Source organism: Lissotriton helveticus, chromosome 5_1, assembly GCF_964261635.1.
Source record: "Lissotriton helveticus chromosome 5_1, aLisHel1.1, whole genome shotgun sequence".
In the NCBI taxonomy this organism is placed as follows: Eukaryota; Metazoa; Chordata; class Amphibia; order Caudata; family Salamandridae; genus Lissotriton; species Lissotriton helveticus.
Genome location: NC_136065.1, coordinates 1,607,254,255 through 1,607,279,578, shown reverse-complemented (window position 1 = coordinate 1,607,279,578; position 25,324 = coordinate 1,607,254,255).

Genomic DNA, 25,324 nt, shown 5'->3' with positions numbered 1-25,324 from the left:
TATCGGCAGGAAACTGCGGATAAAGCGGCGATAATGAGCTTGATAATAGTCCCTGGTAAATTACCATAACAGCCCAGGTTCTGGGGTTAACCTGGGCTGCTATGGGAATTCACAAGGGCCTATTATCAAGCCCATTATCGCCGCTTTATCGGCAGTTTCCTGCCGATAAAAGCGGCGATAATCTATTGCCTTTTGTTGATAATATGGCCCAAAATTCGTTTTATTAATTTAATTGTTTACTTACCTGCAATCATCCAGATTCTGTTGTTTATCACCCCTCCCCCACCTCACCTGCTTCTCCCAGCGCAAGTCCCTCCACGGCCGCGGCTGAAAGACGCGGTAGCGATCTAGTCATTTACCACAGAGTTGTGGAGAATCCTTGGTGAGACGCGCGCTCACTAACGAGTGCGCACTTCACCGAAGACATTCCGGAGATCAGACCCGTTTTCAATTGCTCCTTCGACATTCCTGAAGAGAAAGTGGAAATATTTCTGTGAGAGTTAAAGAACGTTGTATGACAAGTTAGTGAGTAAGTAAACTTACCTGACATTATAGACAATATTGAATGTACTCTGTTGATGTATTTTCTCTAACTTAAAACAAGAAACGATAAAAATCGTGTTAAGCAAGGTTTTAATAGAAAAGAAGACATTGAGTAAGGAATACTACTAGAAAGGCTTTTGAATTAAGAAGGAACATTAGTGAAAAACATAAGATATTCAAGGATTGACAGAATAGGTAACAAACAACTGCATAAAGAAAGGTTAGTAGAGAAACACAAGGAAATGAATAATATAAAAATTATACAATAAACCAAGAGGCCCAGGTTAAGGAATGTTACGTAATTATAGGTTATAAGCAGTGAGAAAAATAAAGAACCGCAAGCTACAAGGTTGCAGATAAATACTAGAAGATAGTCTAGTTCGAAAGTTGAAGAGGTAGGTAATTAGTTGGGTTAGACTAAGTTATAGATGAGGAATAGAGATAGAGTAAAGACATGAAGTATTCAAAAAGTAGTGTGATAATGATGTCTAAATATACACAGATACACAGTGTTATTCTGGACAATGAATAGTATCTTTTGCATTTTACTAAAACACATTTATAATTTTGGAATGGGTAAGGTGAATAGATATATTCTACATTTTTTAGTAGTGTATTTTAGTGTAATAGCCTAAGTCTTTTCCTATAGTCATAAGGAGTGACTGGTTTCGAAATTTAAGAAAAGCTAAGAACAGGATATTGTTATCAGTAATTATATTTATATAGCTTTGCAAAGGAGTAAAACTGTAGTAATGGAATGTTATTAGATAATAGTATTTATATAGTATTTTAGGTAGTCCAAAATGGGTGAAAACTGTAATTTTGTAATATATCTTATGAAAAGTGATAAAATTAACTGTTTATATTTTTATAGAAGGAGCAAGAACATGAAGGAAAAATTATGGAAATAGAACAGGCTCATACTGAGGAAATTTTGGATATTATCTTGAGTATAATTGAAGAATTAATCGTATCTGTCACAGGCAATGAGAGTGAAGAAGGGGAAATTAGTGCTGCAGAAATGAGGTGTGATTTCGAAGACGAAAGCTTTGATGGAGAATTTCTAGAAGAATTAAATTAAGTTGAAAAATTAGAACAAATTAATTCAGAAACTGCTAACGAGGCAATTGATCCGAATGACATATCTGATGAACTTGTATTGATATGTATGTTCAATTATGAGATGTTACAAAAATAAATGTATTGTTTAAAAATATTAAAGGTTTGAGAACTATCTACTACTGTATTTATTGTACTAAAAGTGAAGCATGTATAGATTCAGTTATATATTCTTTAAATGTTTGATTTGATGTACAATATGCAAAGTGGGTCCGAGGGTATGGTTTCCGTTAAATTCGTATGGAGTATACATGCAGTCTTGTATGCTCCTGCAAACTTGGGTTTTATGCCTTCAATTTCCCAGTCTGTATTCTTAGAGTTGCTCCAAACACTCTGTCACTGTTGTTTTAGTTTTGTAGTGAGTCATTTATCGGTATGTAGTAATCCATTCACTACATTAAAACACTAATGGGCACATATATATTAACTGGCATATCCCCAGGAATATGTTAGTTATTGTGCTCCGTGATACCACCACCATGAATGTGCCCTATTTACAATGCGGTGTACCATGGGACACAAATGGCACATATATGTGATGTATCTGTGCTGTAAAGGTGGTGCATTGTTTGAAATATGTTGCAAGTGGAACATATTTCCAGCAATGGTCTGGGGGCCCTATGCTGAGAATGCAGTGGAAATCCTTACACCTGCTTCAAGCTAGTGCAGGGTTTTGACACAGCATGAGCCCTAAAGTGACAAAGTGAAATCTTGTAGATTTCAGTCAGCCACTTTTAGGAGGAGTTCCTGCGTTGGAATGCCCCCCGCCCCTCTATGTAGGAATGTCTTCTTTGGGTACAGGGATTTACAATGTGACGCACCTCCCAGAGACATCACATTTTAAATACCCCATACCATGGCGCATGGCGCATCTTTTGCACCACCGCTTCATCAGAAAAGTGATGCAACGGTGGTGTAAAAGAGGCACAAGGGTGTTGTAAATCTGCCCCTAACAAACACTTACAAATTCACCTAGGCAGTTTCACTAGCAGTACATTCTTTTTGAACTTACTTTTGGAATTATTTCACATTAAAAATATGAAATGTAACTTTAAAAATAAAATAAATATAAGTATTTATAATAAAAATACAGGAAATTATTATAAAAAGAAAGAAATATAATAATTAATACATTTTAAAATTATCATTTACAAAACCTTTGAAATTCACTGAAAAAAACATAGGTTTCCGGCACATTATAGTTAGGAATTAGCATTTAAAAAACCTTAGAAATTCACTGAAAAAACCATAGGTTTCAGCCACGTTATAGTTAGGAATTAGCATTTAAAAAACCTTAGAAATTCACTGAAAAAAACATATGTTTCACCCATGTTATAGTTAGCTGGACATTTCTCTCATACAAAACAATTGAAATTCCCCCGTTATAGTTAGTTCAGCTAACTATAACTCGCGCGCCCGCAATGCACTGTTGATGACGTCACATATTGCATCACTCATCACATGGTCAGTGACATCACTGATGACATCTCAAATGACATCACTGATGACATCATCCTTGTGAATGTGTGTCTTTCCGAAAAATAAATATTTTTTATATATGTATATCTAAAGGTCGATGGAAGAATAAATGGGTAAATAAGTGTGGAGTGAGTAGTTTTAAAAGAAAGGCGTACAAAAATAACTTACAATCAACACTTCTGGCTCAAGGCTCAATGTGTGGCAGAAGATGTGGTATTTAAATTAATAAGTACACCAGGTTCCTCATATGACAGAACAATGGTGTTAGAAAGAAGATTATATTTTGGGATGGACAGTCAACCACCTCAAGGAACAATAACACTAACCTGTCGGGGTCACTAAATTAACCTCAGCTCAGCCCTGTGGTAGCTATGGCACAAAGCAGGCACATGTGTAAACTATCTGTGTAGTGCCTAAACAATGATACAGTAAGGATACACAACAGTACAAAGTTCAAACTGAATTAGGATAACAGAGTAAAATGTAATGACCAGAATGCTTCCCAAACCACAACATTCCAAACAGGGGAACGATAGATATGATTTTTTTAGACTTTTAGGCAAAAATTGCTCCAATGATAGTCTATGGAAGTGGTAAGCAAGGATTTAGGTTCAATTTTGGGCCAACCGCAATGGAGTGCAGGTCAGATACACCATGCAGGTTCATCCCAGACAAAGAGTTTACCTTCTCACTGTCTTTTTTTATGGAGCTCAAAATCCTCCAGAAGGGTAAGTCTGAAGCTATACCAAAGGAATGGGCATCAAAATTGCACATCTTTGCAGTCAAGTGCCACTGATTGATTCGGAAGCCTCAGATGTCAAAGAAATGATCAAGTCCCCACTTTCCTCTGGCTTTTGGAGCAGCTCCTTTCATTCACTTATAAGGCTCCAAGGACCTTAGGGACATTACTTATTTTCTAGGACTGAATACAGCAGAGATCACCAGCAAGCTCCAATCTATGTCCAGTCATGACTGGTCAACTGGTCACTTGGGAATAAAGACCATTTGCAGCTTGTTTTGCTCCTCTAGTTACAGAGGAGGTTGGAGTCCACTTCTTTCTTCTTGGTTCAAATGAGAACAGGTCGAGTCCTTCATGGCTCCTCTCGGGGTAAAGCAAGCAGGTTCTTGTCCTCTTCTGATTTTCTGAAAGTGCACAAAGTGTTATGAGGATCTTGCCTCAATGTGCCACATTTATCGTTGGCACCAGCTACTGTGTATGAGTGGCTCCTCCCTAACCAATGGGGTAAAAGTACCTTGGACAACCGTATCTACTTTGACAAAAATGTCTGTTTGCCCTAATACAAACAATCCTTGCCTTCACATCTAAAATCCAAAAGGAGAAACCCTTCCTCTTTTGCCCAAAGCCTGTGTGCAAATGAGAAGCTCGCTCCTCCTTGGTCGCTCAAAACAATTCCTGGAGGTAGCTTCCATCACACTGAGCAGGCTGGCTGGAAGGGAAAATGAGTTGACTTCTCCATGTCTTACTTTACGTTTACTTGTGAGAGGATAGGATGTTTCTCCATGTTTTACTTTACATTTAATTGTGAAAGGACAGACCACTTTACAAGTTAATGAGGATCCTGGGTCCACCATAACTAGTCTTTCTGCAAGGAGAAGAAAATCACCTCCCCACATCCATGCCATTATTCCTGCTCTGGGAGCAGATTTCACACCTCATTTGTTAGGGGTCAGGATTCTGCCTGTCTGGTGTATTGGGTGCCCTGCAGTCGGTTGCTGAATCATGTGGCTCCTGTACTGTTAAGCCTCCATCACAAGGGCTCCCGTTTCCTCCCTTTTGTTTCATGCCAATGTAATTATCCAATCATGACACAACATTGACTACAGTGTAAAATTGGGCAACAGGTGCCGCCTCATGCCTTATTTTCCTTGCAAACACTTGACTAGAACTGTGGCATAATTTTTTAACTGTAATTACCAGAAACTACAATATTGGAACAGTAGTTGCCCTAAACATCAATCGATCAATTATCGGATTTATGTTATGTTATGTTATGTTAGTGCTATTTGTATTGCGCACGGTTGCTCCAGCGAAGGAGCGTCCCGGCGCATCGACAAGGTGGCGAACACAACACAACAGGAAACAGAAAATATTATTAAAAATGGGGGATTTAGATTTTAACATAACTGGGAAAACAGAAGAGTTTTAGCGGCCTTGCGGAAAGAAAGTAAGTCGCCAAGAGTCCGGAATTTCAAGGGGAGAGCGTTCCAGAGTGCGGCTGCCCGCACCCTAAAAGAGCGACCCCCCGCCCGACTGAGTTTGAACCGAGGGGCTACCGCTAATTCTTGGTCCAGCGAACGCAGAGTGCGGCCCGGGATATAAGGGCACAAAAGTTGGCGCAATAAGGGAGGCGACAGGCCCTTCAGAATCTTGAAAGATATGCACAGCACTTTAAAGTGGATCCGCTGCCTAACGGGTGACCAGTGCAGGGCTCGCAAAGTTGGACCGGCCGAGCAAAACCTAGGAAGACCTACGATTGCTCTGGCCGCTGCGTTCTGCACTCTTTGAAGTCGGGTCAGCTCGGCCTGGTTTAACCCAATAAAAAGGGAGCTGGCATAGTCCAGCCGAGCCAGAACCGTTGCTTGTACCACAAGTTGACGAGTTGCGGCATCGAAATACTTAAGGGCAGGTCTCAGATTGCGCAAGATGCCGAAGCAGCACGCCGCCGTCCTTTTGGTGTGGCCAACAAAATTGAGGGAAGGATCCAGCCAAACCCCCAGATTTTTGATCTCCGCACCGGAGTGGGGGTGGGACCCAGCTCGGGAGGCCACCAAGTGTCTCCCCATAGGTCCGTCCGCTTCCCAAAGACCATCACCTCCGTTTTTTTGGCGTTTAGTTGGAGACAGTTGGACGTCATCCAACCCGCTACCGCCCGAAGTCCTTCTCTGAATCTTGGGGCATCCACCCCGGAGTCCCCGCTGATCGCGACCGCTAGCTGGGTATCATCTGCATACGACACCATGGTCATACCACAGAGCTTCACAACCTCAGCCAGCGGCCTCACGTAGATGTTAAACAACGTGGGACTCAGCGAGGAACCCTGCGGGACCCCAAGAGACAGAGGATGACATTTGGACTGATAGGGCGGGGACGCCACACAGAAGGAACGATCCCTGAGAAACGAACGAAACCACTGGTGTGCAGTACCGGTCACCCCTATCTCCTCAAGACGCTGCAGGAGAATTTCATGGGAGACCGTGTCAAAGGCGGCGCTTAGATCTAACAAAACAAGCGCCGCCGTTTGACCTGCCCGCAGGTGCTCGACCATAAATAACAATGCTGTCTCCGTACTGTGGCCAGCCCGAAAACCATTCTGGGTATCGTCCAGAATGTTGGCACGCGACAGATGATCAGTGAGGGCGGTGTTAACATGCACCTCCGCGAGTTTGGCTGGCCACGGGAGAAGCGAAATCGGGCGGTAGTTCTCCGATTTTGTGGGGTCGAGAGATGTTTTTTTCAAAATGGGCATTACTACCGCATGCTTCCATTTCAAAGGCACCTGGCCAGATGATAGCGACATGTTGATTAAGTCGCAGACCGGGCGAGCAAAAGTCTGGTCTCTGAACATAAGTGGCTTGAGCGGGTCAGCCGGCGACCCAGACTTGACTCGAAGAGCCAAGGCCGTGTAAGACTCCAAAGAGAGACAGGGGAGAGAGTCTAACACCACCTGATCCGGCAGGATGGGTGGCCCCGTGCTGGTTTGTGCAGTAGTGGGAAAGGCCCTATAGATGGTCTGGACCTTCTCCAGGAAGAAAGCCGCCAGCGCTTCACAATGGGTATTGGAGCTGATGGAATTACCGGCAGGCTTCCTTGCCACAAGGTCCTTAAGAGCCTTAAAGATGGTTTTGACAGGATTCCCGCTACTTCGAAACTCCAGAGCGTAATATGCTGCCCGGGCTCTACAAACCGCACGGTGGTAAGACTTGACAGCAGCCGTATACACGTTTTTTTTGCTGCTGTCATACTTCTTCCTCCAGTCTCTCTCTGCACGTCTGCAGACACTTTTTAGGGCCCTCAGATTGCCATCATACCAGGGGCTGGGGGCGCGGAGGCCACACTTACTTGAGACCATCGGGAAAAGGGAGTCGAGGGCTCTGGTTACCCATCCGCAAAAATGGTCATAACCAGATTCCACGTTCTCCACTGCCCCCAGTGGGTCATCAGTGAGAAGGCGATAGAAATCTTCCGCCTTTAATTTGCTCCAACGCCGTCTGGGCATGGCTCGCAGTGACGCCTTAAGAGGGGCCTCTATGAGAGGACAGTAAATAGTCACGAGCGAGTGGTCTGACCAAGTCAGGGGGAGGGGGGAGGCCACTGTAGCCCCCTCTAGGTTGGAAAAAAAGGGGTCCAAAATGTGGCCACCACTGTGAGTGGGGTCCGAGACCAGCTGGAACAGTTGAAGGGCCTCGAGATCCGCCACCATCCCTCCCACTGAGGTGAGAGACAAAGTGTCAAAATGGAGATTCAAGTCTCCAATGATAGAAAAATTGGCCGACCCTACTGCTAGTGAACTAACTGCCTCAGGAAGGGCCTCCCAAAATGCCACGGAGCTACCAGGTGGGCGATAAATAAGCAATCCTGACAAGGTAAAATGAGATGTAACTGCAACCTTGAACAGGGCGCTTTCGCATCCCGTGATGTTCTGCACACTCCAGGCGCAAGGATAACAAGATTTGACTGCAAGAGCGACTCCGCCCCCTCTAGAAGAGCGGTTGAGCGTGTAGATGGAATACTCAGCGGGAAACGCCAGATTCAATACAGTAGAATCGGTATCCTGCAGCCATGTCTCTGTCAGACAAAAGATGTCAGGGGGGTCATTGACCATAAGATCAGCAATATCCTGATAGTGCTTGACCGCCGATCTTACGTTCAGATTCCAGATGGTAAGATGTCGCAAAGAGACATTACTGCTTATAGCGGGCTGCACTATACTGGACCCCAAGCAAGATGGTGCTTCGAGTAGCCACCCACCACAAGCACAGCGGTGAGGGCCACACAGAGGATAAACACGGGTTCCAGCACAGGGAGGCAGACAATTGTTAATCGCCAGGAGGGTTTCCCTGGTATACGTAAGCATAATTAAAGCTGCACCTGATGTTAAAGCCACCACGAAACCAGCGCAACCGAGCGCGGACGGGCGCAGACGGGCAGCACTCTGGCACGACTCCGGCCACGCGAGGACACGCCCGCTGCGCGATCCCGCTGCGCTAGGGGAGGAGCATTAAATAGGTGTTCCCAGGCTGCGCATGCGCACTCAAGCGCTGGCAGGTGGAAACGCCTCACTCCACTCACCCCACTCCAAGATGGCAGCCAAAACGAGCAGGGCACCCACCCCAGGACCAGACCCGCCCAAACGGCGGTGAGGGGCTCAAATTATTGTGCAGGTAAGGGGGGATTTTAAAAAACAGGGTCAAAATGCCCAAAGCTAACAGAAATAGAAAAGAACGTTTAAAACAGCAGTTTTACTGCAAAAACGCGCGAAGCGCTCTCGCAGCAGCAGCTACCTTGTCAGGGGCTGAAAACAGGAGGGACTCGCCTAAATAGGTGTTCCCAGGCGGCGCATGTGCACTCAAGCGCTGGCAGGTGGAAACGCCTCACTCCACTCACCCAACTCCAAGATGGCAGCCAAAACTAGCAGGGCACCCACCCCAGGACCAGACCCGCCCAAACGGCGGTTAGGGGCTCAAATTATTGTGCAGGTAAGGGGGGATTTTAAAAAACAGGGTCAAAATGCCCAAAGCTAACAGAAATAGAAAAGAACGTTTAAAACAGCAGTTTTACTGCAAAAACGCGCGAAGCGCTCTCGCAGCAGCAGCTACCTTAGGGCATACAGCTGCTCAATGAGTTTGCTGCTGCTTCTAGGCCTGCTGACTATCAATGCTGAAGTGAATTACTTAAATGCACTTACAAACAGCTAGGTGCTAAGAAGGCTTTTGAAGGTGCGTTCATCCTTTATTGCTCTAAGCTCAAAAAGGAAGTGAGTTCCAGGCCGTGGCAAAAAAAAAGAAACGGTGGAACAACACAATTATTTCCTCTTTGTTCTCAGGAACACCACCAGCAGAGCATCCGAGGAACACAAAGATCCAGGCATATGATACGGCATAATCCTATTCATCAAGTACCGTGGCCCTGTTTCTTGAAAGACTCTGCAAGTCAGCAGGAGCCCCTTAAACCTAACTCTTTCCCTGATTGGAAGCAAGTGTAACTCTTTAAGATGATGCTGCATGTGGTTTCTTTTAGGCATTTTTAAAAGAAGCTGGGCTGCTGCATTCTGAAGTAGCTGCAATCTTCTCAGTTGGTATGCTGGTCGGCCCCAATAAACTGCATTTTCATTGTCCAGTCGAGAAGTGACAAGGGCATCAATTATAATTTTCCGGTACTGCCTAGGTAGCTATGCAATAATATCTTCAGAATTCATAACAAGCCATAACACATGCCCACAACATCATCAACCTGTGTGCAAAAAGAGTTTCTGTTATCAAATTTTACCCCGAGGTTCTGCGCAGCAGAAGTAGTGGCTGGTGGAGGTGAAACATTACTGGGCCAACAGTGGCCATCCTATGCAAAGGGAAGTGTGCCAAATACCACAATCTCTATTTTGCTAGTGTTGCACTGCATCTTGCTCAGATATATCCACCGGAACACAGCTGAGATGCATGCCATGAAGTTATTTAAGGGGTTGGGAACATTTCTGTCTACCGTGAGAAAATCTGTGTATCGTCAGTATTGGACACCACCTGCATGCCAAAGTCTTTAATCAGCGCAGCAAGAGGTGTCATATACATGTTACACAGTGTTGGGCTCAACACAGAGCCCTGTGGATTGTCAAATTCTAGAGGCTTGGGTTCAGATGAGGAGGGTGCCATCCAGACCACTTTGCTATAGTCAGATAGAAAAGCAGGCCACTGCAGAACCTCTCATGCTGATGTTTCCCATTTGTTGTAGTAGAGTGAAATGGGACACTAACAGCCTGATTCATCAAGCATAATAGCGCTCGCAAAGGGCCAGATTCTCAGAATCTGGCCCTTTGCGAGCGCAATTTTTGCATTTGGGATTCATCATCCCAAATGCAAAAATCGGTAATTGCTAATTCGCTAAATTGCGAGGAATTACATTTAAGGAATCTCTATTTGAGATTCCTTAAATGCAATTCATGAAGCATTTAAAAATTGCGAAAATGCAATTTTGGGCCGCTATTTACCGAGAGGTCAGACCTCTCGGTAAATAGCAAAAACTTAGAAAAATGCTTTTAAAAGCATTTTTCTAAATTGCATGTTGCACACACACATGTCCCTTGGACATGTGTGTGCGCAACATCCGTTTCAATTTGTATTTCAGGGGTGCTACAGGGTGTCCTTTGGACACTCCTGGCACCCTTTCAATCGCTATCTTATTTGCGAGTAGCAAATTGCTAATCGCAAATAAGGAATACTCCCCATTCATTCCTATGGGCCTTTTGGCTCATAGGAATGAATAGGGAGTTATTCCTTATTTGCGATTAGCAATTTGCTACTCGCAAATAAGATAGCGATTGAAAGGGTGCCAGGGGTGTCCAAAGGACACCCTGTAGCACCCCTGAAATGCAAATTGAAACGGGTGTTGCGCACACACATGTCCAAGGGACATGTGTGTGTGCAACATGCAACTTAGAAAAATGCTTTTAAAAGCATTTTTCTAAGTTTTTGCTATTTACCGAGAGGTCTGACCTCTCGATAAATAGCGGCCCAAAATTGCATTTTCGCAATTTAAAAATGGTTGATTAATTGCATTTAAGGAATCTCAAATAGAGATTCCTTAAATGTAATTCCTCGCAATTTAGCGAATTAGCAATTACCGATTTTTGCATTTGGGATGATGAATCCCAAATGCAAAAATTGCGCTCGCAAAGGGCCAGATTCTCAGAATCTGGCCCTTTGCGAGCGCAATTCGGCTTGATGAATCAGGCTGTATTTATTTAGCAATTCCTACATGAATACCGTTTTGCGAGTCCTTAATAGCAATTCGCTATGAATCGCTATTAGGGGCTCGCAAAACGGCCCGTTGATGAATAAGGCTGTATATCCAGAGCTACTGATAGTTCCAGAACCAGCATTGCCACCTGATTACTCTGGTCTATAGCCACCTTAATAGTGTTTGAGACCTCAACAAGAGTTCATTCTGTACTGAAACAAGGTTTAAAGCCACATAGGGAAGAGAATAATTACTGATCTTGTTCAAGATATTGGGTAGTTGCTGATTAACCCACTCCTACAAAATCTTAGAGAAATCTGGCAAAATAAGAATTGATTGATGTGATGATTAGTATTAGCTGCCTCATCCATTTGCTGCCTTGTGTTGTAGGCATGCCCCCTCATGAGTGGGATCGGCTGCGTGAGAGAATGGCCACCAGGGTAAAAGCAGGTATAAAACTATGCCTCAGCCGCCGCCTGTTGCTTGGCTTCTGCTTGTATTCCCACTAGCGCTTCTCCTTTCGCTTACCTACCCTTCTGGAGTCTTCTCATTGGATCCTACCCCACCTCCCCTGATGGAGGCACACTACGGATCCTGCTCCACCAGCACCACCATGGATTCCTGAATCTTAAAACAAAAAAGACAACAGAAGATAGGTGATATACTTACTGCACGGAGGCAAACCTCTTCTCAGTTGAACTACACAGTATTTATAGCATTGGCCTCATTTTGTGACTGTTGTGCGGACAAACACTGCTTCTTGGTATAATTATATGTTGTTGCAATATTGGCCGTATTTTGTAACCATTGCAGAAACATGCACCGCTTACCCTGCATAATCTAAATCGCATAGACAAGCCCTCTCACTTGGCGATACTGCATCATGGTAAGAATGGCAGAACACGCAAGTGTGCCCTGTTAGAAACTAGTCTCACAATCTGTAACTACAAATTGATAACTGGTGCGTGGACTCTTACCACTTATTAATCCTGCATATGTTACAAGCTAATACCACGTGGAAGTACTCCACTTACTAACATTTGCATGCCTCAACTCTTGCACGGATGCGCATCGCTTAATCCATGGATTACACTGTTATTGTAATGTGCATACCAAAAAAGTAAGGAGACGACATTTAGAGAACCTGCACCTCAAACTTGCCCAGGCTGTGCTAGTACTAGTCGAAATAAAGAACCTTATAAACCAAAGATTGAATATAACAACCCCTAGAACCATGAATGTAGAGTTGTGTTAATGTTTGATACTTCACACGTGCAGTTAATACGGGTTCAGATATCTGGAATCTTACTTGTTTCTCTCCCCTAGATAGCTGAGGGTTTTGTTGTGGAAGATGGCGTAGCAAAGAGGTTCCCCAAAGGCGGCAAGTGAATCAGAGGTGCTGAGGTGATGCCGCAGTGTCTTCTCCTCTTTCTCTTCCCATTTTCTCTTCCCGTTTTGGACACCTGCTAGGACTTGTGTACTGTCGGAGTGCTGGTGATCCAGGAGGTCGGCGGGGAAAGCATAACCCCTGCAGACAATACCTGGTTTTGAGGTGAGTGGTTGCAACATCATTAAGGTCAAGGACATGCAGAACAGCTATCCCAGGCTAATGCAAATTAGCCCACAGGAGCTTTAGGCAGGAAAATGTAACTTTCTAAAAGTTACCTTTTCTAAGTAGTTAATACAAACCCAACTTTGTCAAGCAATTCGACATTATTAAATGTAAAATATAGTCTTTGAATGATATTTTGGCTGTTCCTTGACAAATATTTCAAATTAAAGCATCTTCTACAATTCATCCAGATCCTTTCCAGTGAAAATAGTTTTTGGGGGTTGGAGGAACATGCCAGTTTTAATTTTGCATATGCTTGACTTTTAAATATAGGGCACCGCACTTCGTGGGCAACAAAGTGTACTTAGCAGAGGCCTAATATTATTTTAAAGCAGGGTTTCTGGCCTATCAAAATGTGTTATTTTGATAGTTTTTAAAGTATGTTTTTATGCTGCTACAGCCAGGCTACCAAGGGTAGGCCTGAAGCCATGTTTTACAGGCCCACTCTATGGATGGCATAATAGTTGCTGCAGTCCACAGGAAGCATTTAACTTCCACGCCCAGATCTGTTTCCTACACTATACATCAGGGACTTTTAGGGAAGTTAAATATGTAAATCAGGCCAGGCAATTTAACCAACGTTTAAAGGGAGAACACATACACTAAACACCTGTTGAGTGCATGTGCACAAAGGTAAAAAATAATACGGTCAAGAGAAATGCAAAACGTCCAGGGTGACCATGCCGAAAAAGCAGATTTGCCATGAATCGGGAAAATGCAAGAATACACAGAAGATGCCTAAAAATACAATAAATACTTCCAAACTGCACCACTACACAATTTGAGTGATTGTACGGAAAGGGCCTTTGAGCTACATGGCTCGGATGAAGGCAAGGTCCACTTGCTGAAGTTGTGGGGAAAAGGTCAAAGATTTAGTCCATGTAATTATGAGGCTAAGTTTGTTTACCTTCTTCAGTGATGTCAATCTACTTCAATGATATCATAAATATTCCCAAGTGGGAGTTTATGTAATTATTGTATGCGAAAGCACAAATTATGCTATTTTTAATGTCATCTCTGGCATCAAATACATGTATATATGGGATGATGTGTGAGCATTTCTGACTGAATATGTGTGAGTATCTGTGTATGGAAGACAGAGAGAGAAAGAGAGCAATAGAGAGAGACAGAGAAGTTTTTTAAGGTGAACTCAAATCCTGACTACTTTGGTTATATATGAATCTCTTGAATTATTTTTCTCGGCTTACAGGTGTGGTGGACTCCTGAGAAAATATACAGCCCCATCTGCTACTGATGTGAAACTAAATATATTTCGTAAAGACAAATTGTTGGCCTATGCTTAGTTGATATATGACAGGTGTGTCAGCTCACGATGATGAACATTTTTGGTTATTGATATATCTCCTGTCAGATAAAATATGGCCTGACTTTAGCTACATTGAGGTATCACATATAATTTTCATTATAGTAAAAGCTTTGGCTTTTTACAGACCTACGAACAGAAACAATACAGCCAATTACCAGACATTTTTAAAGAATTTAATTATCCAAATGTCAAGGAGGTGGAAGCTTGGGATAATTACAGATTAACCATCAGTTAAGATATGTCTTCACCTCTGGCAGACTTGAGATAAAACCATGAAGCTTTCAGGGCGATGAATACTTTTTGCAGACATGTCCTGGTATAATGAAGAACTCTTTCTAGGAATGATTGTGGTAAAATCATGCAACAGTCCTTTCCCTTGCATAGTAGAGATAATACTATATATTTTCAGGATGGTGAATTCTAGATTATTTACCAAATCTCTCCTAAAATACTTAGGCCCCCATTAGGATGTCGGGTGGATCGCCACCGCCATGCGGGTGGTGGCGATCCGCCCGACATCCTTGCCTGCCCGCCACCCGTCCGCCACCCATTTCCCCCCGCCATATTACTATGGCGGGGGGGGGACCGCGGCAGACGGAATGGACTGAAAGGTTTAATATGGTGGCGGTGTCTATCAGACACCGCCATTCATATTAGTATGGACTTCTGTCAATGCCTTCCGTGTCGAGGCATGCGGAGACTCCCTGCGGGGGCCCGTTGCAGTGCCTGTCATGTTGTGCTTTGAAATGCACAACATGTATCTTTACCATTGCCTGTATGCGGTGCTTTCAGCAATGGTAAAGATACAGGATGCGCCCGCCACTGTGGCGGGCGCATCCTAATACCCCCCACGGGACCCCCGCCCTTATGGCGGGCGGTCCCGTCACACGATGGGACCGCCCGCCATCCTAATGGACCCCTTCATTGTGTCCTCACAGGTCTTATTTGCAGAAAGCCATCTAACTCTAAGGATGGTGCTTTCGTTCTGGTTTTCTGCAGACCTACCTTGAGATAATATATAGCTGCTTAAATTGTAATACTGTTATAAAATCATGTATCTCTGGGAATGGTAAAATCTTTTTTATGTACAAACATACCCTGAGATACTATGTGGAGTAACCAAACCAATCATCTTGAGAATAACCATATATCCTGTGATGGTGATTGTGGTGATGATTTACAGGTATTATCCTGAGCTGATTTGTAGACTGGTTCAAGGCATTGCACTGGTACAGCAATACAGCTGTTAGGGCATTTCTGCTTTTGATATTCAATATTTAATGCAATGTAGCCTTGGGATATGCCCATTAAAGGGAGCTAACATTGTGATGTGGCTATCAGAGGAAGCTATAGAGCTCACATTCGTGGAAGGACACTGTGATTATAATGTTGATTACCAGCTTTTCGTTTCAATAGTTTTTTTTATTTTTCCAGAATTTGATGATAGTGGGTGAAGGAAGGGTGGAAGAGGGTTCGAAACTGCACAGGACAGTTGAAGGAATAGTAGTATGTGTAGGATAGGTACAGCCTCAATTTACCTTGTAAGGAGCCTCCCTATCAAGTCACTACACATATTGTGGCTGCTAGGAAGAGTTAAACTACTAGTCATATCATACTTATTTTTGCTGTTAACCAGAAAACTGGCTGAAAGTCTCTTTAATGACATGAAGTTAAAAACCGTCCATTAGATGGTACTTATGCGAGACATTAAGGGACAGAAGCTATATATTGTAATTCAGATAAATGCAACGTAATGGAGAACGGACTGAGTGACTCTGTTGCATCTGTATTGGCATTTCATAGGCATAGACCTGACTCGTCACACTCACTGGGCACAGAACCACTAGTTTGTCATACTCTGCCACAGCCATACTACTTAAGGGCCAGTCTTTGGCCTTTAAGTGTCATAGATATGTCACAGCCATAGCATCCTTTATGATTCAGAAGCCTGGCTTCTGGCCGGTCTTCCCCAGCTCTCAAAGCCTATCATAAGCACTGGCCTCACACATGACTGAGTCTGCCTTAAGTATACCATTTGTTAAGCGTCGCAATGTTTGTCTCTTTCACTAAAGGCTGCTTTATTTCTGAGGTTCATAATTCAGGTTGCTTTTTTAAACGTCTTCTAATTGAACCTTAGGCCAATGGTATTAGGCAGGTTAAAGCTAAATTACCCCTATTGTATACATGAAGGTATGTGTGGATTAGGCTCAGGTAAAATGTCTGTTACACCGGTGTAATCTTGTATAATTTAGGTGAAATAATGGTATTATGCCTCTTTACATAATTGCTTGCCATTGCACCATATATTTATCACAAATGAACAGAAACAGAGTGAACAACCAAAACGAAAGTTGCTGCTGTTTTTGACACTTGTAATATTTGAGCTACATTTTTGCATCAAATATGTCCTCACATCCAAAATGGATGCACATCCCCATTTTGTGCTGAATTATAGCGCCAAACGCTTGCTTTGCATTTTGTGTAAATACACACAATTTAATGGGAATGTTTGGAAATTTCACATAATCACACAGACGCAAAATAAACAAATTTCACAAACATCTAGTATGTATGTATGTATGTAGGTACATATGTATGTATTTATTTAAGTATACATCTTTGTTTGTATCTGTTAGGAATTACGGGGTATATTATCAAGCACGGCGTTAAAATTGTCGCCGGTTTAGCGGCAGAAAACTGCCGCTAAAGCTTGGTGCAAACCAGGCACGCTTATCCAGAAGGCAATGTGTAAAGGTGCAACACACAACAGTAATTCACTGGAAACACTACAAAAGACTCAACAGTATTAGAAAAATAAGGATTTTGTGTATGGGTTAAATAAGACCAAATCAACAAAAATCCAATCAGTAAATCAAGACATATGCAATTTCAAATAAGTTAGATCCAAAAAGCAATATTTAAGAACTGGGCTCCTTTTAGAGCCTTTCAGTATCTCACTATTTAGGCATTTAAAAACTTGTAGACAGCTAATTCAGGAGGAGAATATGTGCGCTTCTTTTGGAATATTTGGAGTGGAGAGTGGCTGACTCCGGAGTGTGGGCCCGTGGTTGGATCGCCGGCGGCAGCTCAGCTCAGAATCATGTGACTCTGGGCAATAGCTCAATTAAACTTCGCGACGGCTTCCAGTGCCTTGAAACTCTTGAGGGGTGATATGTCTGCGCTATACAAATATAAACCATTTAATATTTAGGGACCTGTGTGGACTTTGTCAGGAAATCTTGCCCGTGTTCGAGGAGTGCAGTACGATAATGCCAGGACCACTCGTGTCCCAAGTTGGTAAACAACACTCCATTTTTCCAGAGCAGTGTTGTTTGAGGCTAGTGGTAGGTTGTAGATGCAAGATACCTTCATGGTGCGTAGTAAGGGGTCTGACAGTTAAGCAATGAGCCTCTAAACTTAGCAGGGCTTAGAAAAACAAGTTGTGAATGCTCAAGATTAGGGAGATGTGGTAAATTTTCTTTCAGGCACAGGCATACGAACTTGTCTGAAGTCAGTGCATGTAGGAGCGCTGATGCACTTTGATTCAAGTACTTATGGGATCACTGGAAATCACTGCAAGAAGCACAGTGCAGAAACGCTGGAATCGTTCAGGAAAGTCAATCAATCAATCAATCAGTGACACTTATAAAGCGCGCTACATACCCGTAGGGTCTCAAGGCGCTGGGGGGGGGGGGGTGCCGCTACTGCTCGAACAGCCAGGTCTTCAGCTTCTTCCTGAAGGAGAGGTGGTCTTGGGTCAGGCGCAGGTCGGACGGGAGGGAGTTCCAGGTCTTGGCGGCCAGGTAGGAGAAGGACCTTCCTCCTGTAGTCGCTCTTCGGATGCGAGGGACGGCGGCGAGGGCGTGGTTGGCTGATCGGAGGTGGCGTTTGGGAGCGTAGAAGTTGACTCGGCTGTTGAGGTAGCTCGGGCCTTGGTCGTGTAGGGCTTTGTGTGCGTGGGTGAGGAGGCGGAAGGTGATTCTCTTGTTGACGGGGAGCCAGTGAAGGTCTCTCAGATGTCCGGAGATGTGGCTGGATCGTGGGATGTCGAGGATGAGTCTGGCTGAGGCGTTTTGGATCCGCTGGAGTCTCTTCTGGAGCTTGGCGGTGGTCCCGGCGTAGAGGGCGTTGCCGTAGTCCAGTCGGCTGGTGACGAGGGCCTGGGTGACGGTCTTCCTGGTCTCTGTGGGGATCCACCAGAAGATCTTCCGTAGCATGCGTAGGATGTTGAAGCACGCCGAGGAGACGCTGTTGACTTGCCTGGTCATGGAGAGGGAGGAGTCCAGGATGAAGCCCAGGTTTCGTGCATGGTCTGTCGGCTTGGGTGCGGTGCCCAGGGTGGGAAGCCACCAGGAGTCGTCCCAGGCGGAGGGTGAGGAGCCCAGGATGAGGACCTCTGTCTTGTCCGAGTTCAGTTTCAGGCGGCTGGTCGTCATCCACTCGGCTACCTCTTTCATCCCTTCGTGCAGGTTGGCTCTGGCGGCGGCGGGGTCGTTGGTCAGGGAGAGGATCAGCTGGGTGTCGTCGGCGTAGGAGATTATGCTGAGGTGGTGTTTGCGTACGATGGCCGCGAGGGGGCTCATGTAGACGTTGAAGAGGGTGGGGCTCAGGGATGATCCTTGGGGGACGCCGCAGATGACTTCGGAGGCCTCTGACTTGTACGGTGGTAGGCGGACTCTCTGTGTTCTTCCGTCGAGGAAGGAGATGATCCATTCCAGCGCCTTGTCCTGGATTCCGACGTTGCTGAGGCGCTGTACTAGGGTGCGGTGGCAGACAGTGTCGAATGCCGCGGAGAGGTCTAGGAGGATGAGGGCCGCTGTTTCTCCGTTGTCCATCAGGGCTCGGATGTCATCGGTGGCGGCGATGAGGGCGTTCTCGGTGCTGTGATTGGCTCGGAAGCCGGACTGTGAGGGGTCGAGGGACCCATTCGTCTCGAGGAAGGCGGCCATCTGCTTGTTGACGGTCTTCTCGATGACTTTGGCTGGAAACGGGAGAAGCGAGATGGGGCGGTAATTCTTGAGGTCGGTGGGGTCCGCTGTTGGTTTCTTGAGTAGAGCGCTGAGTTCGGCGTGTTTCCAGCTTTCAGGGAAGATGGCGGTGTCGAAGGAGGTGTTGATGATGTCTCGCAGGTGGGGTGCGATGACAGCGTCGGCCTTGTTGAAGACGTGGTGAGGGCAGGGGTCGGTCGGTGATCCGGAGTGGATGGAGTTCATCGTGCGGATGGTGTCTTCGGTGCTGATCGGGGTCCAGGCGTGGAGGGTGGTGGTGGGGGGGGGTGGCTGGTCGGTCGTGGTGTGCGTTGGTTGGTTGTTGAAGCTGCTGTGTATGTCCGTGATCTTGTTGTGGAAGTATGAGGCGAGGGAGTTGCAGAGGTCTTGCGATGGGGTGATGTCGTTGTTTCCTGCGCTGGGGTTGGAAAGCTCTTTCACGATGTTGAAGAGTTCCTTGCAGTTGTGTGCGTTGTTGTCCAACCGGTCCTTGAAAACTGTTTTCTTGGCGGCGCGGATCAGCTGGTGGTGTTTCCGGGTGGCAAGTTTGTAGGAGGTCCTGTTGTCCGGTGTCGGTTCCCTTTTCCAGACTTTCTCGAGGGCTCGGCAGTTCTTCTTGGAGCTTTTGAGTTCGTCGGTGAACCATGGGGCCTTCTTGCTGCCGGGTCTGCTAGGCGGGGTCCTCAGCGGAGCGAGTTCGTCCGCGCAGTTGCTGATCCACTTTGTGAGGTTGTCGGCGGCCTGGCTGGGGTTCGCTGAGCCGGCAGGAGGGTGTTGGCTCAGGGAGGTGGCGAGCTGGTCTGCTGTGATCTTGTTCCAGCTTCTGCGGGCGGTCTGTTGCTGGTGTTGGTGGGTCGTCGTTCTCTTGAAGGTGAAGTGGACGCAGCTGTGGTCCGTCCATTGAAGCTCTGTGGCGTGGCTGAAGTCGATGTCTGTGCTGGATGAGAAGACGGCGTCGAGTGTGTGTCCGGCGAGGTGGGTGGGGGTGGACACCAGTTGCTTGAGTCCCAGGTTGGCGAGGTTGTCGAGCAGGGTGGTGGTGTTGCGGTCGTTGTTGTTCTCCAGATGGAAGTTGAGGTCTCCCAGGAGGATGTAGTCAGCGGAGGGGAGGGCATGCGGGCTGATGAAGTCGGCGATGTCCTCGCTGAATTGCGTGCGCGGTCCAGGGGGTCGGTAGATCAGGGTGCCTCTGAGGGTGGTGTTCGGGTTGGTGTGGATCTGGAAATGCAGGTGTTCGGCGCTGGTCAGGGTGTTGTCGGTGCTGGTCGTGAGACGGATGGTGTTCCTGTGGATGATGGCGATGCCTCCTCCCATCTGGTTGGCGTTTCGGTCCCTCTGGACGATCTTGTAGCCCTCTGGGATAGCGATGGCGATGTCGGGAGCTGAAGAGGCGTTCATCCAGGTCTCCGTGAGGAAGGCAACGTCAGGGGCTGTGGCGTCTAGGAGGTTCCAGAGTTCGATGGCGTGTCTGTGGACGGAGCGGGTGTTGAGCAGGATGCACTTGAGGTGGGTGCTGCTGGAGTTCGGCTTGGCGGGTGCTGGTGCGGGGCTGGTCCGGATGCAGGAGAATTTGCAGGCGTGGCAGCTGAAAGGTCCGTGGGTGCGTCTTGGAGTGGCTTGGTGGCATTCTGGGAGTCGGCCGGTGTTGAGAGCGAAGAGGGTGGCGGCTGAGTACGTCAGGCGGGTAGGTCGGGGTCTTCGAGAGCCAGGGGTCCTGGCGCTGGGCGCGGTCCAGGCGCGGACGGGCGCAGACGGGCTTACCTTTGGCGCGCCTTCGGCGCACAATCGGCGCGCCCGCTGCGCGTGACCGCTGCGCGTTCGCACGGTCGCCATTTAAGGCGAAGTGCGCGGGTGGGCGGGGCAGCTGGGAGGCGGGAGCGGGGAGGGTTACAGAAGACAAAAAAGGGGCGGGGACAAGCGGCGGTGGCGGGAAGGGAGGGCGGGGGGCGGCGAGGTAGGCGGACAACAAGGAAGGAGAGCAAACACGGGGAAAATGCAAATATAATGAAACAGGCACAAATAAACGCAAAAACAGGGGAAAAAAGAGAGTTAAACCAAGCAAGCACAAAAAACCGTCAAAACAAGGGCAAAAACACTCGCAGCGGCGGTAGCCGGCAAACGAGGCAGCAGCGAGGCAGAGGGCAGGCAAGGGGCACACGCAGCAGCTGGTGGCCGTGCGGCGCGGGGGTGTCCCACAAGTGGGTCACACTCACCTGCGTCGCACGGTCGCCATTTAAGGCCAAGTGCGCGGGTGGGCGGGGCAGCTGGGAGGCGGGAGCGGGGAGGGTTACAGAAGACAAAAAAGGAGCGGGGACAAGCGGCGGTGGCGGGAAGGGAGGGCGGGGGGCGGCGAGGTAGGCGGACAACAAGGAAGGAGTGCAAACACGGGGAAAATGCTAATATAATGAAACAGGCACAAATAAACGCAAAAACAGGGGAAAAAAGAGAGTTAAACCAAGCAAGCACAAAAAACCGTCAAAACAAGGGCAAAAACACTCGCAGCGGCGGTAGCCGGCAAACGAGGCAGCAGCGAGGCAGAGGGCAGGCAAGGGGCACACGCAGCAGCTGGTGGCCGTGCGGCGCGGGGGTGTCCCACAAGTGGGTCACACTCACCTGCGTCGCACGGTCGCCATTTAAGGCCAAGTGCGCGGGTGGGCGGGGCAGCTGGGAGGCGGGAGCGGGGAGGGTTACAGAAGACAAAAAAGGGGCGGGGACAAGCGGCGGTGGCGGGAAGGGAGGGCGGGGGGCGGCGAGGTAGGCGGACAACAAGGAAGGAGAGCAAACACGGGGAAAATGCAAATATAATGAAACAGGCACAAATAAACGCAAAAACAGGGGAAAAAAGAGAGTTAAACCAAGCAAGCACAAAAAACCGTCAAAACAAGGGCAAAAACACTCGCAGCGGCGGTAGCCGGCAAACGAGGCAGCAGCGAGGCAGAGGGCAGGCAAGGGGCACACGCAGCAGCTGGTGGCCGTGCGGCGCGGGGGTGTCCCACAAGTGGGTCACACTCACCTGCGTCGCACGGTCGCCATTTAAGGCCAAGTGCGCGGGTGGGCGGGGCAGCTGGGAGGCGGGAGCGGGGAGGGTTACAGAAGACAAAAAAGGGGCGGGGACAAGCGGCGGTGGCGGGAAGGGAGGGCGGGGGGCGGCGAGGTAGGCGGACAACAAGGAAGGAGAGCAAACACGGGGAAAATGCAAATATAATGAAACAGGCACAAATAAACGCAAAAACAGGGGAAAAAAGAGAGTTAAACCAAGCAAGCACAAAAAACCGTCAAAACAAGGGCAAAAACACTCGCAGCGGCGGTAGCCGGCAAACGAGGCAGCAGCGAGGCAGAGGGCAGGCAAGGGGCACACGCAGCAGCTGGTGGCCGTGCGGCGCGGGGGTGTCCCACAAGTGGGTCACACTCACCTGCGTCGCACGGTCGCCATTTAAGGCCAAGTGCGCGGGTGGGCGGGGCAGCTGGGAGGCGGGAGCGGAGAGGGTTACAGAAGACAAAAAAGGGGCGGGGACAAGCGGCGGTGGCGGGAAGGGAGGGCGGGGGGCGGCGAGGTAGGCGGACAACAAGGAAGGAGAGCAAACACAGGGAAAATGCAAATATAATGAAACAGGCACAAATAAACGCAAAAACAGGGGAAAAAAGAGAGTTAAACCAAGCAAGCACAAAAAACCGTCAAAACAAGGGCAAAAACACTCGCAGCGGCGGTAGCCGGCAAACGAGGCAGCAGCGAGGCAGAGGGCAGGCAAGGGGCACACGCAGCAGCTGGTGGCCGTGCGGCGCGGGGGTGTCCCACAAGTGGGATACATGTCTGGTCTAAATAATTTAGACAGTAATTAGATGCGGTTGGTTCAGTCATCAAGACAAGGCCTGGGTGGAGTTCGTGGAGTTCTGCTACGTGGAACTCTGCAATGTGACAAATAAGCTGCTGTTCACGCTGATCTTCCTGCAGCTCGGGAAGGAATTCTACCAAAGCGGCAGCTCGTGCTTGGCAACTTACTGTTGGCAATCCCGAGTGAGGAAAACTCTATTGGTCTATGCAGAGCGGAGTTTTCAGCACTCTGTGAGCTCTGCGGTGTGCACAAATCTCCACAAACTCCGCGAACAGTACGGAGTTCACTATCCAGACCTATTCAAATCCGCTCAGATCCAGGCAACAGATAAAATGCACCAAGCAGTTTAGTGAATACCTCCAAGGGGCTTGGAGGATTCTGAACAAGTGGATGGGATGTTAGAAGTGCCTGTGCACTTCTCCAGGGGATGTCACTGTCTTGCCAGAGCTGAACAAAGTTCTGATCAAGGAGATCCACATAGAGTTGGAAGCACTAGTGCACTTCTACACAAGACTGTGCAGTCCTGCCAGAGATGGAGTGTTTATTTGCAGCAGTCGGGGACACCGTGCAGGTTTGCACCCAGGCTCCCAGGGCTGGACTGTGCCTGGCGGCTGCAGTAGTAGCTCTAGGGACTTCAAAGGGCCTTGAGGGTCCCCAGTACGTCACTTGTGTCTTGGCAGCAGATGCAAAACAGACTGCTGGCTGAGTCATGGTCCCCTCTCTATGGGTTAGAGCAAATTGTACCGGTGCATGTGTAAATCTTTGGCGCTTTGCCAACATGGTGTTCCTTCAGGGCACTAAAGAACACTATATTGTAATGAGATAACGCAGACTCATTGGTGAAGCAGGCCGGCCCGAGTGGTAAGGAGCGCTGGAGCCTGTCCCAGAGTGCCGTAAGTGGGAATATGAGGTCTTTAGTGTCCCAGAGACCTTTTAGCTGAACCCGGGGCAAGTCAGTAAGCCATTGGAGTTTTGGTGGATTATGGGCTAGAGAGCAGGATTATTTCTCCCTCACTGCAGAGGTAGTAGGCAGCAAGCCAAAGTGACAGTACCCCATGGCAACACAGCAATCAGCTTGTAGCAGGTCAACAAAGCAGAGAAGTGGCAAAGTGGCAGGCCTTCCTGATAGCTTAGCTGCTCTTAGCTGCAGAGCCTCCTCAGGACCCCAAAGTGAAATAGTTTGGGGGTGTCAGGGGTACAGTACTTACACCAACATTTGTTTTTGAAGTGGGGGGACAACAAAAGAGACCTTTGATTCTCATGAGGCTCATGTCTTTAATTACCTGGCTCCAGACGCACTACAGGGAAGTATGCAACTCTTTGTGTAGGGACAGGCACAGCCCTATTCAGGTGCAGGTGTCAGCTGCTCCCTCCTATTCTGCTGCAGGAAGGCCCATCAGCCTGGTGGTGAGCCATCAGGATGCACATTTTACACCCCAGTTCTCTTTGTGTGGCTGTCTAGAGGGAAAGCACAAAGCCCAGCTGTCACCCTAACCCAGATGTCCATTCAGAGACAGGCAGAGGCACAAAATGGTCAAAGTAAGAAACTTTCTGAAAGTGGCATTTTTTTACCTGCAATTTAAAGAACAACTTTATCAAAAGATGTGTTTTTCAATCATAAAACCACAGACACCAAACTGGAATTTTCTCTCTGATCTCAATGGGAAGTTACATTTAAAAGAGGTTTTAATGCATTTCCCAAGTTAATCTATGGGAGAGATAGGCCTTGTAGTAGTGAGAAACTTATATATAGCAGTTTTTCACTACCAGGACATGTAAAACCCCAAACTCATGTCCTATCATTTAAATACACTGCACCCTGCCCTTGGGGCTGCCTTCAGCCTACCTTCCTGGTGACTTTGTATATAAATAAAGGGCAGGTTTTGTCGTAATTTGGCAGTGACTAGGTTAGAATTTAGCTCAGCTACACGAACTTTCGTGTTTAACTTGACCATACTTGCGGGGGGGCCATTTTGTATTTCCTGGCTTCCATTTTGTATGAACATGCGGCCTCGTGGTCAGCATGCCCTTTTGTCCTTTCTCTGTACCAATGACCATTTAACTTGCCCAGCAACAGGCTATTTTTAGCACTGGTCAAGCTCACGCATGCGTACTCGAACATTTAGATTAATGAGCGGTCACCTCTTAGGAATGTTCTCCAAAACTGACCAGTGGTACTAAACTCCTCCCACATGTTGGCTGTGTTCTAAAAATGCCCTTATATGTACCTAAACTGTGCAAAAGTATACCGCCTACCTTTTTATTGCTGTCAAACTTGTATAAAAGAGGTCGCACACCGATGTTCGGTGTGATACTTCTTGCATTACCGAAGGGTGCTGTAGGAATGTACCACCACCCCATGGGGTGCCAATAAACTTGTCTTTTGCATTTCCAGTTTCCGTGCCAACTTCTATTCTTTGGTGTTCGAGAGTTTTTTGCAGAGTATGTAGACCT